The sequence below is a fragment of the Triturus cristatus genome, chromosome 10 (assembly GCF_964204655.1).
Source record: "Triturus cristatus chromosome 10, aTriCri1.1, whole genome shotgun sequence".
NCBI classification, from domain to species: domain Eukaryota; kingdom Metazoa; phylum Chordata; class Amphibia; order Caudata; family Salamandridae; genus Triturus; species Triturus cristatus.
Genome location: NC_140593.1, coordinates 926460311 through 926477949, shown reverse-complemented (window position 1 = coordinate 926477949; position 17639 = coordinate 926460311). Strand labels below are relative to the sequence as shown.

The 17639-nt window shown below is 48.0% G+C and overlaps 1 protein-coding gene across 4 annotated transcripts in view; it reads right to left on the bottom strand.

The window, feature by feature from the left end:
• Nucleotides 1-17639, bottom strand: part of ALS2CL (ALS2 C-terminal like) — a 573008-nt gene that overhangs the window by 555091 nt on the left and 278 nt on the right. The gene's annotated exons all lie outside the window — the stretch shown is intronic.

The window sequence follows — 17639 nt, the reverse complement described above, 5'->3', positions numbered from 1 at the left end:
CACAACCACATTTATTGTGCTGAACTTTGCTCATGATAGCCCTGCTACAAATATGTGTGAGGTCTTACGGTCTGATGTCACTTCTTGTGGGTTGGGTTGTGATGCCTTGTACTGTGATGCTATGTACAATGTCACATGCAGTGATGTCACACACTGTGACGTCATGCGTCATGATGTCACTTTGATATGACCTAACTTGAATAGTCCCCCTACATCTTTTCTTAGGACTTGTGCCCTGGCTCTGATTAAGGGCGTATACGAATTGTAAAGTCTGGAGTAGGCACCAGTGAAAGATTGTTTTGGAACAAGAGATGTTTCACATTTCAGAGTTTCCAGCTGAAGAGTGTCTTTAACTTTTAGATCACTCAGTCCTTCTGAGATGGGCTAGTGTATGACTGGGTGGCCTCAGGCAAAGGCGTGTAAGCTAGACTTTACATTTCATTCTAGCTAGGGATGGAATGATCTTCCATCAACACTAGGAAGATATGATCACAATTTTTGAGTGACAGGGGAGTTCTACATATAAATGGTTATTTTCATTTTAAACTAACGTATATAAAACCTCAGAAAGTGCATACCGTACAGGGAGATATCGAGGTGCTGCAAGGAACATGGCACACTAGGCGAGATTTTTGCTTTAACTTTCTTTGCATTTGCTTTAAAGGAAAATGACACCATGGTGTACTTCTCGGCACATTTCGTTACATAATGTACATTCTGTTCTCCCTGGAGTTTTCATACAGTATTTTGAAATCGTCTTTTTGCAATCCTCCATGATTACAGTGTCAAAAAGCACTCTAAAGTGCCTGTGAGGTGGGTCTTATATATCAACCAAATCAATTTTAAAGCACACACAGCACATAGTTCAAAATTCACTTTAACAATGGATTGGCGCTCCGAGGGGTAAATTTATCAAGAGTCTGCACCCCTGCAAAGTCAAGCAAAATGGCCCAAAATCTTGAAAAGATATTTACTTTCGAGTGCAAACCTTTTTTCCATATTACATAGCCCTTGCACAATGCAACTCGGGAGTTTGGTGCTGCTGCTGTTTATTTTAGTAAACCTGCCCCTCTCTGTCATGCATGTTACACAACCATCTTTCTCTTCCTTTTTAGCAATTTTTTTTTTCCGTGTAGTGACCAGCACACACAATGATGACGAGCTATATCAAGGAAGATAGGCAGAGGTAAAATAACAGCATGCACCATTTTTCCCCAAAGAATTTTGCTCTGCTTTTTTTAAATGTCATTCCTTTTCACTCAGATTTTTCAATATTTCCTTATTCACTATTTATTTTCCCAAAGCAGGTGCGAGAACACGTCGTCAGCTGATTAGGTCAGTAATGTGTTTTTGGTGTGTTGATACAGGTTTTCCATTGCATGCAATGGGGGCTGACATCATTCTATTATCTAGCTAAGGAATTGCCCAATTGAAGAGCTCAACATAATGCATTAAAATAGATGACCAAAAATGCATCTAGTGGATACACTTAGTCCCAAGCATGGCCAGCTGTCAGGAAAACAAGCAATCCCCTCCTAAGGCGCAATGCACGTGATATCCATTAGTACGAGAAGCCAAGCAGTTTATACATTTATAGAAAAAACACAACAACAAAAAAGCATAATTGAACTAAACGTTATTCAGACAGAATTTTTCAATATTTCCTTATTCCCAATTTATTTTCCTAAAGCAGGTGCCGAGAACACTCCGTCACCTGATTATATCAGTAATGTGCTTTGGTGTGCTGGTATAGCTTTTCCATTGCATGCGATGGGGCTGACATAATTCTATTATCTAGCCAAGGTATTGCCCAATTGAAGAGTTCAACACAATGCATTAAAGTAAATCACCTAAAAAGTATCTGGTGAATACACTGGGTCCCAAGCATGGCCAGCTGTCAGGAAAACAAGCAATACTGTCCTAAGGTGTGAAGCACGTATATCCATTTGTACGAGAAGCCAAGCAGTTTATACATTTATAGAAATACACAAAAATGCTAAACCATCCATGAACGTTTTTCAGACAGAAATAACTATTTTTTTTTTTTAGCTTTAGACGAAGAGAAGAAAGCCTGCCCGTCTGGCCTTACTGTATCGATACTTTCCTTTAATAAAGGCACATTCCATACCCTTCTGACACCACATCTCCACAAACCTGCTCAGTCTCCGAGCTCCAACCTCAGACCATTTCATGTTATTCCTGGTCTATCGAATGTGCTGTGAGGCCATACTAAAGACTAACTATGCGCTATGAAAGTCCCAAATACCAATAAGGCTTATTCCCAAAGATTCTGCTGTGACATAGTCTTATAGTAATCCCGACTTCCGGGAGTAAGTCTTAAGTCACACCTATTCATGCACCAGACTTTGTGCATCAGGCCCCAATTGAACAATTACCATCAGTTTCTACTGGATGCAATTTTTTGCATCTGGGTATAGAATGAACTGCTAGGAAGAAAATTCTAGCTGCATGCAATTTTAGAAGGCTCTTTAAGTTAGATGCTTGCTTAAGGTTTGCCATGACCTTACAATGATGAGTTCAGTTCTTAGCAAGTGACTCAGACTACAAACCTGCTCTTTCTAGAGCTTAGAAATGCCAAAACTCCACTATAAACTTAAAAATACGCATTGAGCCCGATTCACAAATATTTTTTATGAGTAGGCGTGACTTACTCCTAACTTTCTCTTTATTTTCCTGAGGTAAGTCACACCTATTTTTAGAAAAAGTTCTGTGGACTGGTCCCAATATTAATAAATTGCCCGCTGCTTCTAGTTGCTATGTCTTTTTGAACAAACAGAACTTATTGTGCGTTTTTTTAGCCACTGCAAATTTTGTTTGCTGTTCCCTTACTTCTGAATTGCGCCCCATCAATAAATGCCGACAATCCAATCCCTAACTCTAGACTTCTAACTGTAGCAGAAATGATGCTTCACTGGTGGAATTTCTCCTTTCGAACATGGTCTGAACCAATTACCAACCCAGAATGGAAATTTAAAAGGCAAGTTCAATGTAGGTGCAGGAACCTTTATGACAAATAAACAAAGCAGGAGTGGAGAGAGGGAGAGGGAGCAATCCAGACAAGGAGAGACAAGAGTAGGAGACAGAAAATAAACGAGACACAGAGAGGGGGCAGTGAGGGAGAGAGAAAGAGAGCGAAAGGAAATGCCATGATGAATGAGAGTGGGGAATTAAGTCAGGTAAGAATTTGAAATATAAATATTTAATGATTCTATGAAAAGCAATTTTTGCACTGTGTAGTTCATTTTTTGTCCTGTGTACCTAGCCAAAACATACTCCAGGGCATGACAACTCAATGCAAAAGCTTCGCCTTTCACCCTGCATCTCCCATGGATCTCACATAGCTTACTACTCGTCTTGAGACATTTTATAAAAATAATAACATAAGACTTAGGGAGTGACATCATCAATAAATACAAAAACCTCATGAGGCAATTGAAAAAGAATGATAAGTTTATAGGTATTTCTTACATGGCATCCCGAAACACGTTTTAAACATCAATTTTGTTGGTTCTTTGGGTTTACAAACTTTCTTTCTCAATTAATCACACTTCCATATACATAGTGTAGATATTATCACATTGTAAGTCCCACAGCCGACGCGTGTTTAACACGTTTATGCTTCTCCTGTTTTTGTTTTAATTTACTGATGATGTCACTCCTCAAGGCTTATGTTATTATTGCAATTTGTAGATTGGTGAGATTACTGGTCTTCTTAGGCTCAGCAGCACAGGCTCAACCAGATCTGCAAGAACTTATGTATTTGTGCCTTGTGGTACTTTATAAAAACATAAAACATGAATAAGATTTATTTCAGTATGGCATAGTTATGTACTTTTCAAAAGAAACAGGTATATTGTATACCAGGTTTGCCGCGGGTGAGATACTGAATGCACAAGGGAGGTCAAAAGGTGAGGCCCTGCAAATCCTAGAATCCATACTAAATATTAATCACACATTAATAGACTTAAAAACACATTTTAGACAAAGGAGAGATAAGCAGCATCTGTGTAGACCAGAATAATAGCTCAGTCTGTTAAACTACCTGGTGCTGAAATAGTGATACAGTTGCAGGTCACAATCACAGTTTGTTTTCCCGGTCCTCGCGGTAGCCACAAAGATACCGACTCAAAGTGCCACAAAGCTTTACATTTGTGGCAGCAAGCACAGCAAAATACAACGCGTTCCCTTAATCCTCATACAATATTTACCAACACACACTAATTCATATTTACTCTCCACTCTAATAGTTTAAAGTTCCTTCTCCAGGCACTAATAAGTGGGTGAATATTACATTGTATGTAGGTTTTTGTCAGTCTTCGGTCAATGACCCGAAGCACCTACCTAAAATTAGATCACTCAAGATGTGAGACATTACCGAACCTGTGCTTATAGGTCGAGCCTGGGCAGTGCATGCACTCTCTCTCGAAACATGCTGTAATCACTTCAGTGGGGTTAAATCCCACCCATGGCTTCTAATTGGTAACTTGGATTGCCTTCCTTTCTAGTAACTAATCTTTCTTTTTGGTCCCTCCTTGTCTTATCTTTTGTTAGTTGTTGATGCCTAGAAGAGCAGCACCAAACTACTGTTAACATTTCACCAGTGTCTTTGAATGTTTGTTGGAACTCTTTTTTTTCCCCTGCCGATGGGTAGGCTTCTCTCACACCACAAGCACTGCTGAGAACCACCATGCTGCAAGTACGATGTGTGTGAGGGGGTGGGGGTGATCTGCTGCTCGGTGAGAACTGGCACACTCTCTCGTCACCCCACAGCAGGTCATTGGCACTATTGACAACAGTGATTTTCACGAGTACTAGTGTTTACAATTTACATTCGCTTTGAGCCTGAGAGCAGATTTGGCAGAAAAAAAACGCAAAGTGCGCTTGAGGTTGTCCATCCTTTCAACCCCCCTCCGGCATCCATCTGCTCATGTGATCCATTTGCGTCAGGCAGAACTGCTGGAGCGTCTCTGGCGCTCTATTTATTTTTGTTATGTGTGAGAATTACCATGCTGCAAGTGCTTTGTGTGGGAGGGGGCAGGTATGCTCTGCAGCTCGGTGAGTGCAGGCGCACACTCTCATCACCCGACAGCTGGTCATCGGCACAGTGCACGTAATCCATTCTCGTCATGGCTGCATCAGACAGAGCTGCCAGGGCGTCTATTAACATTCCACCAGTGTTTTTCAAATGTTTGTTGGAGCTCTTTTATTTCCCTTGCCAACGGGCAGACTTCTCTCAACACAAGCCCTGCTGAGAACCACCATGCTGCTAGTACGATGTGAGTGAGGGGGAGGGCTCTGCGGCTCTCATCATGGCTGCATCAGACAGAGCTCCTGGAGCGTCTCTTGTGCTACTTTTATTTTCGTTATGCTGCAAAAGCAGCGATGCTCTGCATACCAAGGAAGCTGTACTTTTCATCTTTGCATGCATTACAAAATCAGATTTATTTCCATAACTAATGTCACTGTGCTTATTTGTCCTTCATCTATGTCTATTGTCATCGGTATTGCTCTTATGTTGGTTGACCCACTCAGAAGCCAATGGTTACTGTGCGCTTAGGCTCTATCCAATGAAAATATTGTAAAGCAGCAGGCCAGCATATTATAAGCCAGAGTTATGCCCCGGTTACTTACCGGTAATCTACATTACTCTGAGTATAGTCTTCCTTGCCACATGACTAACAAAGTGAGCTTCAGCTCCACACCAGAACCCTCCAAAGCAAAAAAGTCAGCCTCCCATGCTTCCCATCCCTTCCCAATATGGCCGACCAATTACACCCTTGACCTCTATAAGAGGTGGGCCGGCCCAAACCTTCAGCCTGAAACTAACAAGCATAAACATGAAGCCGATAGCCAGACAGGGAGGGAGGGATGGGAACTCATGTGGTGAGGAAGACTATACTCATTATAGAGTAATGAAGGGGCATTACCTCCTCGTAAGTCTTCCTCGTCACATGACTAACAAAGTGAGCACATACCAAAGCCAAGCGGCTACATGGAAACTCACAAGAAACCAAAGGACCAGAATGGGACGCCCACGAAAGAGGGCAAACCCAAAAACACAGACGAGTGGAAAAAAACACCCAAGTGAGAGGCCACCACGAGCAGGAAGAACCAGCCCGGGAAAGAGAGATACTGGAAGGGCCGAGACCCTCGAGACCTGCAGGCCAGCCAGAAGCAGGCCCAAAACCAACAAAAGAAGCGGACAGAGAAGGACCGGGATGAAACCATATGGAGCCAAAGGCAACAACATTAGGCCCCAGAACAGAAAACAGTTAGCCGGCCCCAACACACCAAGACCGTCCGATGGACAGCCAATAGTGAGAAGAAAGCAGAAGCCCAGACTTCGAAACCAAAGAAACAGAGGGCACCCCCACCACAGTGACACCACAAGAAGCCACAGCAGAAAAGAGACACAGTCTGACTGAAACCCAGCCATCCAACCACCCCAAAACCAACGACCGGAAGGGAAAAAGGAAACAAAAACCCACCAGGCCCGGTGGCAACCGAGCCAAAGCAGAGGAACCAGATGAGAACAACCCAGACCGGGAGGAGCAGCAAAAACGGAAGGGGGTGCAGAAGGAACTCAGCACCCCAACCGAACAAAAAAAATGAAGGTCACCCAAATCCCACCAGCAAGGAGAGAACAGGTGGGACATGGACCCCAGTCGCACAAAGGGCCCCCCGGAAGGGAAGCGCAACACCAAAGAGAGAAGCCAGTCAGGCACAAGGCAAAAACAACCCAGGAGGCCGCAGCAAATGACATTAAAGTGACCTGGCCACCCACGGAACCCGACTGGCCAACCGCGAAAAGCGGGAAACCCACAAGTCCACCATGTAGGCCGAAGATCGGAAGGGACCAGGACCAAGTCCAAGCCACCAGAAAAAAACGTGAATGCCCTCCAGGGGCCACCATGCACAAGAAAGCAGAACAAACCCGGAAGAAAGGGGAACGCAGCATGAATGAGCGAGAAAGACCCGCGCACGGGACAAGCAAAGCGGTCCCGCAACCTACCAAGTGCAGCAATGAGCCGCCGAAGCGAGCACCGAGATGGGCCCTCATACAACCAACAACCAGGCCCGACCCAGCCGAGAAACAGAGAGACGACAGGCACCGGTGCGAACATGGAGGGAAGGCCACAGGCATAAACATACCAAGGCGAGGTCAGAAGAGCCGGGCGAAACGGACCCGAGCAAGGTCAACACCTCCTGGGAGACAACCTGAGCCAGAAGGCCCCAACACCCCAAAAACAGGGACAAAGAAGAGGAGAATACAAAATCTGCACAGGAAGCGCAGGGCCCCAACCGGGGAAGGAGAACAGGGAAATCCCCGCACCCCCGGAAAAAGAAATGCACCGCCGGACCATGGGAAAAGCGAAAACGGCGGCGGGAGCGAGCATGTGCCCCCAGAAGCACAATACGGACCATAGAGTAACAGCACCCAGGTCCAACACCTGCAGCAGCAGAATCAAGGGAGAAGCACCCGGGCGAGCACCACGAACAATGCAAACGACCCGGGCAGGCCCAAGAAACGGGACCATGGGAAGGCGCAAATCCAGGAGCCCGGACAAGAAGGCAGAGAGAGCCAACCCGGTTAGTCAAACGGAACCAGAGCGCCCCAGACAAGAACAGCACAACCGTGCCAAAATGCCAAGAGGGAAACCCCACAACCTTCCGGAGAATGAGACAGAGGACAAACTGCCCAAAGTGGCAACCGGAAGCCCCCGCCATGCAGGGGCAAACCCCAGCCAAGCCAAGGAACTGCCAACAGAAGCCAGACGGAAAACCTGCCAGCAGGAGTCCCCACCGACCCAGGACAGGCCGGGAACCCAAGCAAGCCCCACAGGACGGCAAAGGCTGCAACTTCCAGGAAGGATACCAGAACAGAAAGCCCAACGACCGCACCAGGAGACACAGGGGTAAGAGAACTGGACGGGGAGGATCCTCAATGGACAGACAGGGGAAGTACCACCAGTCAACAAGGCACAAAAAAACGCCCAAAAACACTCCCTGTGGGAAATCCCCACCAAGGCATAAAACCCCAATATGACCAGCCAGGGGCCAAACAAAACCAGCCGAAGGGGGACAGGCACCTGGAGGAAGGCAACCAAAAACCTGAAAACCAGAAACAGGACGGGGAACACCCACTGGCAAACCGGAACCAGAAGAACAGGACCTGCCGGAGAAGGACCAGCGTGAATGCCCAAAAGCGAACCCGCAATAAGAGGCCAGAAAACGCACCCCCCAGCAGAGGCATGCGCCGAACCCCAGGCCCCACCCAGCAGACACCAACCAAAGGTAGTAGACCAACCAAAGAGCCACATCTCCAAAGGACAGGAGCAGGGGAACCCAAAAACCGGAGCGGCCTGGCAGGGGGCAGGACCCAAGGAACCATGCCACCCAGGACGAGAAGAGAGACCACAGAGCCCCGATCCCCAGGAAGCGAGGAGAAGCACGGCCAGGAAGGAAGGACAAGAGCCGCCCGCCGAGACAGGGAGCAGGAGGAGGAGGAAGCGCCAAGCAGCGGCCCCGGAGAAGATAGGGTAAGCCATCCCGGAGCAGAAACAGAAGCAAGAGCCCACCAGGTGACCACTGAAGCAGCCCAGAGACGGACTGACAGGTGCAACCGCAGCCTGCCCCCAACAGACACGCAGCAGTCCACAGCCCCTGGAAACCCCCAGAGGATGTCCAACAAGGGTTCGACCGGGACAGACCAGACAACAACAGAGAGTAGGCAGGAACAGGAGAACACAGGACGCAAGGACCTTAGGCCCAAAGCCCGGAAGGGAAGAAGGAGACGGGTCAAATACAGCGAACACGGGAAGCCGTGACCCTGTGACACCCCAGATGCCACGCAAAACACCAGGACAGGAACACACAACTACAGACATTGGCAATCCCAGGAGGATTCCCAGCCAGGAACTGACCAGACCCGACCCTATTAAATCTCTTGAGAGCAGAGGAGATCATGTGCTTCAGGGTTGTAAGGCCGTGGGCCCAACCGTCAAACAGGCAAAGGATGGAGCACCACCAGAACGCACATCAATGGCAAAGAAAGATGCACCCCATTTAGGGGGGAGTTCCACCCTAAGGAACCCACAAGACAATCAAGGCATAAAGAAAGATAGAGAGGGCCCAATGACAGGGCATGAAGTGCATGAGACAGTGTATGCATGGCAACTCGACGCCGCATCCCAAAACACCAGTATGCACACACAAGAAACAACTAGACAGTATAGACCAGCAGGGAAGAAAAGAAGACAGAGTGCAACAAAAAGTCAAACGGACAGACAAACAGACAGAAAGCACAAAACACCAATGTGCTATGCATCCGACAATCCCAGTCAGTCTCCCCTCTAGGGACCAACCGGGCCCGAAGCTGCTTGACTACCGAGAGCAGGCAACAGCAGGAGCCGACAGGTAGGAAGGGCACTTCTACCTACCCCACTAGGTCATAATGGGCCAAGATTCAGTCCAGAACTGCCAAAAACAGTTATATATTCTCAAAAATAACCGTCGCCTAGAGTACATAGTACCCCTTGGCCAACCCGTGACAGACCGAAGCCGAACCAAGATGAGAATGCCAAATAAAACATTTTCCAGGGAAAGCACCCTCGGCTACAGTTTTTCTTTAGAAACCAAACCCATGGAAACACCCGGGTTTGAACACATAACCACCAGGATGAGAGTACGATTCCTTAACCACTAGGCCACAGGCTACCACCACAACCAGGTCCCATACGCAGCCGCATCCAATACTCACCATATAGTCTCGCAGTGCAAGAAGGGCGAAATGCGCGTGCGTGTGTGAAAAACACCGGAAACCACGAAAGAGCCCGAAAGCTATGCCCAAGAGGCAGAAAGAGACCCACCAGGGTTCGGTGCCACTCCAGGGACACTCAGAAAATACCCGCCGCACGCCCCCGGACTTAGGAACAGGCGAGTGTGAGGCAAATACGGGACCAGGACAGCAACATGTGAGTGCTGCAGCGCGCGGCTCCAGACAGTCCGCAGCCGCGCGCGGCACCCGGGTGTACATGCGCTGACAGTGGTCTGGGGAAGCAGCACCGGGCCAACCCCAACCTGGCAATATCGAGGCAGAGCGCCACGAGACCGGCTACACCACCAGAACCAAAAGCGTCCAACCAAGGCACGCAAGGAAAAGCGTAGCCCCGCAACAGCCAGCGCCAGAACAAAATCAGGTACTGACATACCGCTAGCCCCCCGGGACAGAGACAGAGCAGGCCGCAGGGAGGCCCCCAGGGGACCCGACCAATACAATAAGGAAGCGGAGGCAAGCCCTGGGGCCGTAGAACGGACCACCGGGTGCCCCCCCCCCACAAGACCCCCAAGACCAGTAGTCCAACCCACAGCGTCTTCAAAATAAGGAACGAGGCAAAAACAGCCAATACCCCCCTACAGGAGTGCTATAGCAACAGAAGGAGCGACACCAGGGTGGGGGGGGCACGAGCAGAACAGGACTAAGAGACAGAGACCTGACACACACTGCCCACACGGACGAGGGGACAGGAGACGGCCTAGGAAGGGCCCCAGCCCCCCTCGTCCGGCCTCCTGTAAATCCGTGGCTCGCTAAAGCAGAGCCTGACCGGCCCAGACCAGACACCGGGGGAAGGAAGGAGGAAGGCCCCAGAGTCCTAGGGCCCGCTAGAGCAGGGCCACCAACCAGGGACCCCAGTCACCACTTACCTGAAGACAAGCTCTGGAGGATCTGCAGCGCAGAACCAAAAAAAACAGGCTGAAGGGTTGGGCCGGCCCGCCTTTTATAGAGGTCAAGGGTGTAATGGGTCGGCTATATTGGGAAGGGATGGGAGGCACAGGAGGCTGACTTTTTTGCTTTGGAGGGGTCTGGTGTGGAGCTGAAGCTCACTTTGTTAGTCATGTGGCGAGGAAGACTTACGAGGAGGTAATGGGCAATGCATAATCCCAGGGGTCGCCAGCCATTCCAAACAGCAACTGGTGAGTACCACGTAGTGGTTGTCACTCTGTTGTGCTATAACCGCTATATAACAACAAACCGGTATTATAAGTAGCATTATGCATTCTGAGGTTCGTTAGCATAGTGCAGTGTCTCTGTGCTGAAGTCTACTAATTCAACATTTCGCTATGATGTGCTTGTAAAACTAGGCAGACTGCAGCACACTTTTATTCTAAATATCGTACATATTAAAGGTACAGAGAGGGAGTTTATTTGTACTATCTACCTCAGACTGGAAAAGTTGGAATCCGCTTGTGATGCCGCAGATTATTGTAGTCTGATACCATATACAGAACATCTTACTCGGTCTTTAATATCAATAAGGATTGTGGGGCACGCTGTGTTTTTTTAGCACTTCGGAGTTTTTATCAATATTTATCTCCTTCTCAAGGTGGGTGTTTATTTTTTCTTTAAAAAATAACTTTTATGTTTTGTTGCCCTTATTTCTACTGCTGTTCAGAGTGGCATTCCATTTGGACGGCAGCCTTGGCTGCGCCTCCTGTCTGCACTTCATGAGCATGTTTATATAGATGTAATTTTATGGCAAGACCGGAGGCTCCTATTATGCTTTCTTATCTTGCTTTTTATTCAATAGCAGCCAAGATAAGTAACAGAAACTACAGTTCCCAGGGGCTCAGGGAAAAACACTGACCAATGGGGACGTAGCAAACAGAAAACCTAAGACCAATCATGGTAACCATTACAATAAACGTCATAACTGACTGCGCAGCTTCCTCTTTTCTTGCTGCTCGCAGTCAGATAAGTGCCCTTTTCTTTGCTCGCTTATATATTTCCGGTAAAATTATTGGTTATTTGCATATTGTGTTGGTAACTTGTTTACTTGGTGCCTCAAGGTATTTTCACACGCTCGCTTTCGCTCTTTGTGCTGCTTTGAATCCATACGCGCCTTCGCGCTCACTTTCTTCCTCCCCCCCCCCCCCCGGTCTCCGGTGGTGCTGCCCTTCGCGCGCTCACCTGCTTTCATCGCGCGCTTGTTCCCTTACGACGTTCTTCGCCTCACAGAGCGTCCCTGAAGCAGCGCTTCGGCGTTCAACCTCACGGAGGTCCTTTCTGCTATTTTCTCTCGCACTTTCCGACGCGAGTGCTCCAGGCTCTCCTCGTTCCTATACACGCCCCTGGGAGGTTGCTTCTGCTCGACTCCTCCTCCTTGGCTCCACGTTAACCCTTGCCTACCTCCTGTTGCAAATATGAGCTCTGACAGCTCTCCCATGAGAGACCAGGCTTCTCAGGAAGGCGAAGCCTTCAAGCATGATTTAAATAAATTTATTAATGCCTCGGTAGAAAATGCTGTGGAGTCCTCAATGAAACGCGTGTCCAAAGGCATGCAAAACACGATGTTAAGTCTGTTGTCCAAAGCCCTGGCCCAGTCTGCGGGGGATAGCAGACCAAAAAAGGTGGTTGCCTCTGCTTCGAATACTGCGTCATCACTGACTAGCGAGGTCCCCTCGCATCTGATTGAGGACAAAGTGCCTCCCAGGCCTCCTTGCAAGGAGGGGTTCATAGCTTCCCATGGTAAACGCAAGCATAAGTCTAAACATGCAGAGGTTCCTAAAAAACTAGTAATTTCCACCATTTTGGACACCGATACAGACTTGGATGACGCAGATGACTTGTTTGACGTGTTTGACGTCTCTGATTCCCCCCCTTCCAAAAAGTTCAAATCGGATTCCTTTGCTTTTGAACCAGTCTTCGACTCCGACGGAGTCCCTATGTTTGACCCTTCTTCTATCAGGCACCCCAATTCTACCGAATGGACTCCTGCCTTTCATGTGGGGGAATATATTTCTGCCAGACTACGCCTCCCTCTGGACTCTACGGTCAGATCACGTCTAAAGTCAGAATGCCCTAAGCCTTCCTTACCAGAGAAGGTTACTATGGTTCCTGCTATCGACCAGCCTCTTCTAACGTTCTTCTCAAAATTTGGCAAAGACCCCCGAAAAGGAGTGGACAAAGCTTGGTCCACATGCCAGGACAAACTCCTCGACGTGGTGGGTCCCCTGGCACGCATTTTTGACCTGGCGGAATCCTCCCGTCTAGACGGTTCTGAATTACCTGCTGAAGAAATCTCCCTATGGGTTCAACGCGCCTTTTGTCTTCTGGGCAATGCTAATGCCGCCATCACACATGAGCGGCGTAAAGGTCTTCTAATAAAATTGGACCCCAAATTGGCCAATCTTGCCCCACAAGATCCAGGTTCTAAGGCTAACGGCCTTCTTTTCGGGGACACCCTGGTTAAAGACCTCAGTAGATTCGTGTCCACTTTCGCGTCTCTGGACAAGGCGCAACAATCCATAAAAAAGGTTTTTTCCCCCCGGGTTTTTGGACGGGCCGGCAGAGGCAGGGGTCGCTCTTCCGGCCGGTCCTTCCACAATCAAGGCTCCAGAGGTGCTTCCTCCTCGCAAGAATTCAAACCACATTTCTACCCGCAACGCGGCAGAGGCTTCCGGGGTCGCGGACAGAAGAACTTCCGCAACAACAACAACTTCAATCAACAGGGTAAGTCCTCCCCCTGTGGGAGGTCGTCTAAAACTGTTTCTTTCCAAATGGCAAACAATCAGTGCAGATCCTTGGGTTCTAGACACGGTTCAAGGCTATCTTATAGAGCTTTACTCGCCGCCTTTTCAACCCACCCTACCGCGTCCCTTGGTTTTCTCCCTCAACACACAAGCTCTCATAGATTCGGAAATTCTTTCTCTTCTTCAAAAACAAGCCATCTCCATCGCCCCCTTCGATCCTTCGGGTTTCCTCAGCTCCATCTTTCTGGTTCAGAAAAAGAACAAAAAGTTACGTCCAGTGATCAATCTCAAGTTGTTCAACCAGTTTGTGGTTTATCGCCGCTTCAAAATGGAGACCATTCTTCATCTTCGAGACACTCTTCGACCAAACGATTGGATGGTCCGACTGGACCTTCAGGACGCCTACCTCACTGTGCCCATTCATCCGTCACACACCAAGTTTCTTCAGTTTCAGTGGTCAAACGTCACTTACCGCTTCACCTCTCTGCCTTTTGGTCTCTCTTCAGCCCCCTGGTGCTTCACAAAACTCTTAAAACCGGTGGTGGCTTTTCTGAGATCCCTCGGGATCAGACTTATCATCTACTTGGACGACATCCTTCTCATGAGCTCGGACAAGCCGCACCTTCTCTCACATCTTCGCACTACACAGTCCCTCCTTTTGGATCTGGGTTTTCTTCTCAACTTCGAGAAGTCTATGCTCATTCCTTCCCAGTCCATAGAATTCCTGGGTTTTCAAGTGGACTCCTCCACAGCATGTCTTCTTCTCCCTCAGTCAAAGGTCTCCATGATCAAGTCGGAGATTCGGTCTGTCCTTCGGTCCTCCCTCCTCTCCCTTCGATCTCTGGCACGGATAGTCGGTCTGCTATCCGCGTCCATTCAGGCCATCTTCCCGGGGCCCCTTCATTATCGCGCTCTTCAGCGTTTAAAAATCAAACATCTTCGTCAGGGCTTGGCTTACTCCGATCTCATCTCCCTAGACCACGAAGCTCGAGACAAACTACTTTGGTGGATAGACCATTTAGATGCGTGGAACGGCCGCGCTATCTTCACTACGGCCCCAGATCTTGTATTAGAATCAGATGCAAGCCTGTCGGGTTGGGGCGCCCGTTGTGGACAAATCTCGACTGGAGGTACATGGTCTCGAGAGGAGTCCAGATTGCACATCAATTGTTTAGAGATGCTTGCAGGCTCCTTTGCAATCCAAAGCCTTACCAAAAACAAAGTTCGATGTTCCATCCTTCTTCGCATGGACAATGTTTCTGCGGTCCGCTACATAAACCACCTCGGGAGGACAAAGTCCAAGCCTCTGGCAGAACTGGCAAAAAGTTTATGGGAATACTGTCTGATGCATCAACTTTCCCTGACGGCGGAATATCTGCCGGGGGACCTCAACGCGGTGGCAGACTGGCACTCTCGCCATCTTCGCGACTCCAGCGACTGGAAGCTCTTGCCATCCGTCTTTCTATCCCTTTCTCACAAATGGGGCCCTTTCTCGATAGACCTGTTCGCTTCACGCCTCAATTCTCAGTTACCCCGTTTTTTCAGCTGGCGCCCAGACCCTTCTGCTCTGGCGACGGACGCTTTTCTTCAAGACTGGTCCCTTCATCTCAATTATGCTTTTCCTCCTTTTCCCATGATCAGTCGTGTGCTTTCTCAGGTACGTCGGCAGTCGACGTCCTTAATCCTGGTAGTCCCGTTTTGGCAGTCTCAAATTTGGTTCCCGTCTCTATTGGAAATGGCGGTGGACTTTCCTGTCTTCCTTCCGGAACGAGAGGACCTTCTACTCAATCCCCTGGGCTGCCCCCACAACCTCATCCTGAACAGCTCTCTGGTCCTGTCTGCTTGGAAGGTGTCCGGTCTTCCACTGTTGACGTCCTCCTTTCGCAGGAAGCTTCTCTCTTCATCAGCAAAGCCTGGGCCCCTGGAACCTCAAAAGCGTACAAATCCGCTTGGTCTCTTTGGGCAAGCTGGTGTCTGGAACGGCATATCGATCCCCTTTCAGCCCCTTTGAACTTTGTGGTTAATTTCCTGGCCTCGGAAGCCAGCGCGGGCAAGTCCTATAGGACCGTGAATCTGTATAGATCAGCCATTTCTCTTAACCATTCCCCTCTTGATGGCAAGCCTATTGGCTCTCATCCCCTTGTCTGCCGTCTACTAAAAGGAGTCCGCTGTTCCAAACCTCCGTTGGCTAAGTATTCTAGCTTATGGGATGTTTCAGTTGTACTTAAGTTGTTTTCTGATTGGCCGGATAATGCTTCCCTTTCCCTAAAAATGTTGTCTGCAAAACTTACTATGCTGTTATGTCTTGTTTCCATCAAACGTGTTTCTGATGTTAAGGCCTTGGATATTTCCGGCCGTCAATTTTCTCCCACAGGGGTTACGTTCCAGATTCACAGACGAACCAAAACTAATTTGAATTCTGTTTTTTACCCTTATTTTCCCTCTCATCCTAAACTTTGTGTCGGTCAATGTTTAAAGGCCTATGAACAATCTACGGCTAATCTCAGAACGCCCTCTAATTCCCAGCTTCTCATTTCCTTCCGCAAACCCCATCTTCCTGTTTCCTCTGCTACCCTTGCCCGTTGGGTGCGCTGGGTTATGTCCCTGGCAGGCATTGACGTCTCCATTTTCGGAGCTCATTCCACCCGGGGAGCCATGGCCTCTAAGGCCTTTTGGGCAGGCTCCCGCCTCGAGGACATTCTGAGATCAGCTGATTGGTCTAACGATAATGTTTTCCGAATGTTTTATTGCAAGCCTATTGATACGGTGGCTTCTTTGGTGGTTAATATGCTTTGAACAAGCATAATAGGAGCCTCCGGTCTTGCCATAAAATGTAGATTGTCCTAGTTTTTATGACGGAAAGTCTTAATTTTATTAAAGACACGGAGGCGAGTATTATCCCACCACTACACTACTAACGTGTGTTTCTCCCTCCCTTCAGCGAATCCAGCTCTGCCCCCGGCATCTTCGTGATTATCCAGTCAAGCATCGGCAGTGGTCTTCTCCCTCTCAGAGTTTCTCTGCCCCCACGCCTGTGTCACCGTCACCGATGTCTACATCTCTCCACTCCTGGTCTGCGTTGGCTCAAGAAGTTTGTTCATGGACCTTGGCTCTTTCCTTGGTGTTGGCTATTGTTCCGCTATTTTCTGACATTATCTGACCCGCTCGTCAGCGAAAAGAGGAAGCTGCGCAGTCAGTTATGACGTTTATTGTAATGGTTACCATGATTGGTCTTAGGTTTTCTGTTTGCTACGTCCCCATTGGTCAGTGTTTTTCCCTGAGCCCCTGGGAACTGTAGTTTCTGTTACTTATCTTGGCTGCTATTGAATAAAAAGCAAGATAAGAAAGCATAATACTCGCCTCCGTGTCTTTAATAAAATTAAGACTTTCCGTCATAAAAACTAGGAAAATCTACATTTTCCATTGGAATAAACTATTCCGGCAATGTATCCATCTTATTTACCTGAGGATTCAACACCCCCTTTACACTCGCAAACGGCTAAAAATAATGTCATGCAACCATCTAACGTCGTCCTCCCATCCATCCATCACCTCGTCTCTCCTCTCATCCATCCAACGTCCACCTTAGTGTCAAAGTTTCTTTGTTAAAAAAATATACAACCAAAATAATAATTCCACTACACACCACATACATCCACACTACTCCGAACAAAAACACATTCGTAAAAGACATTATCAATTACAACGCCAATAGCTCCAACTCTCACAAATGCAAGACCTATTGCATTGCAAATGCTTGTTTTATTTTGCATTTTGGTGATGGATTTATAAAGGTGTAAAGTAAAACAACAACTGTCAGAAAACAAAACTACACAGAAAACTCAAAAGTTCGCACCTAACAGGGGGCAACTTGAGCTATGTATAGACTACACCAGCTGCACAAACTCGAATTACGACAACCCACGTGACAGCTAAATGATCCTCTGTCATACATACTCTGAGAAAAGGCAGACTACGACGGTCGAAACACCCGACTTTAATCAGCTCCTTTCACACATTATATACCCCTCACTCCGTTCCTGCAGGCAAGAAAGCCCTAAAAACATGTTCCATAGGTCCCAGCTCAG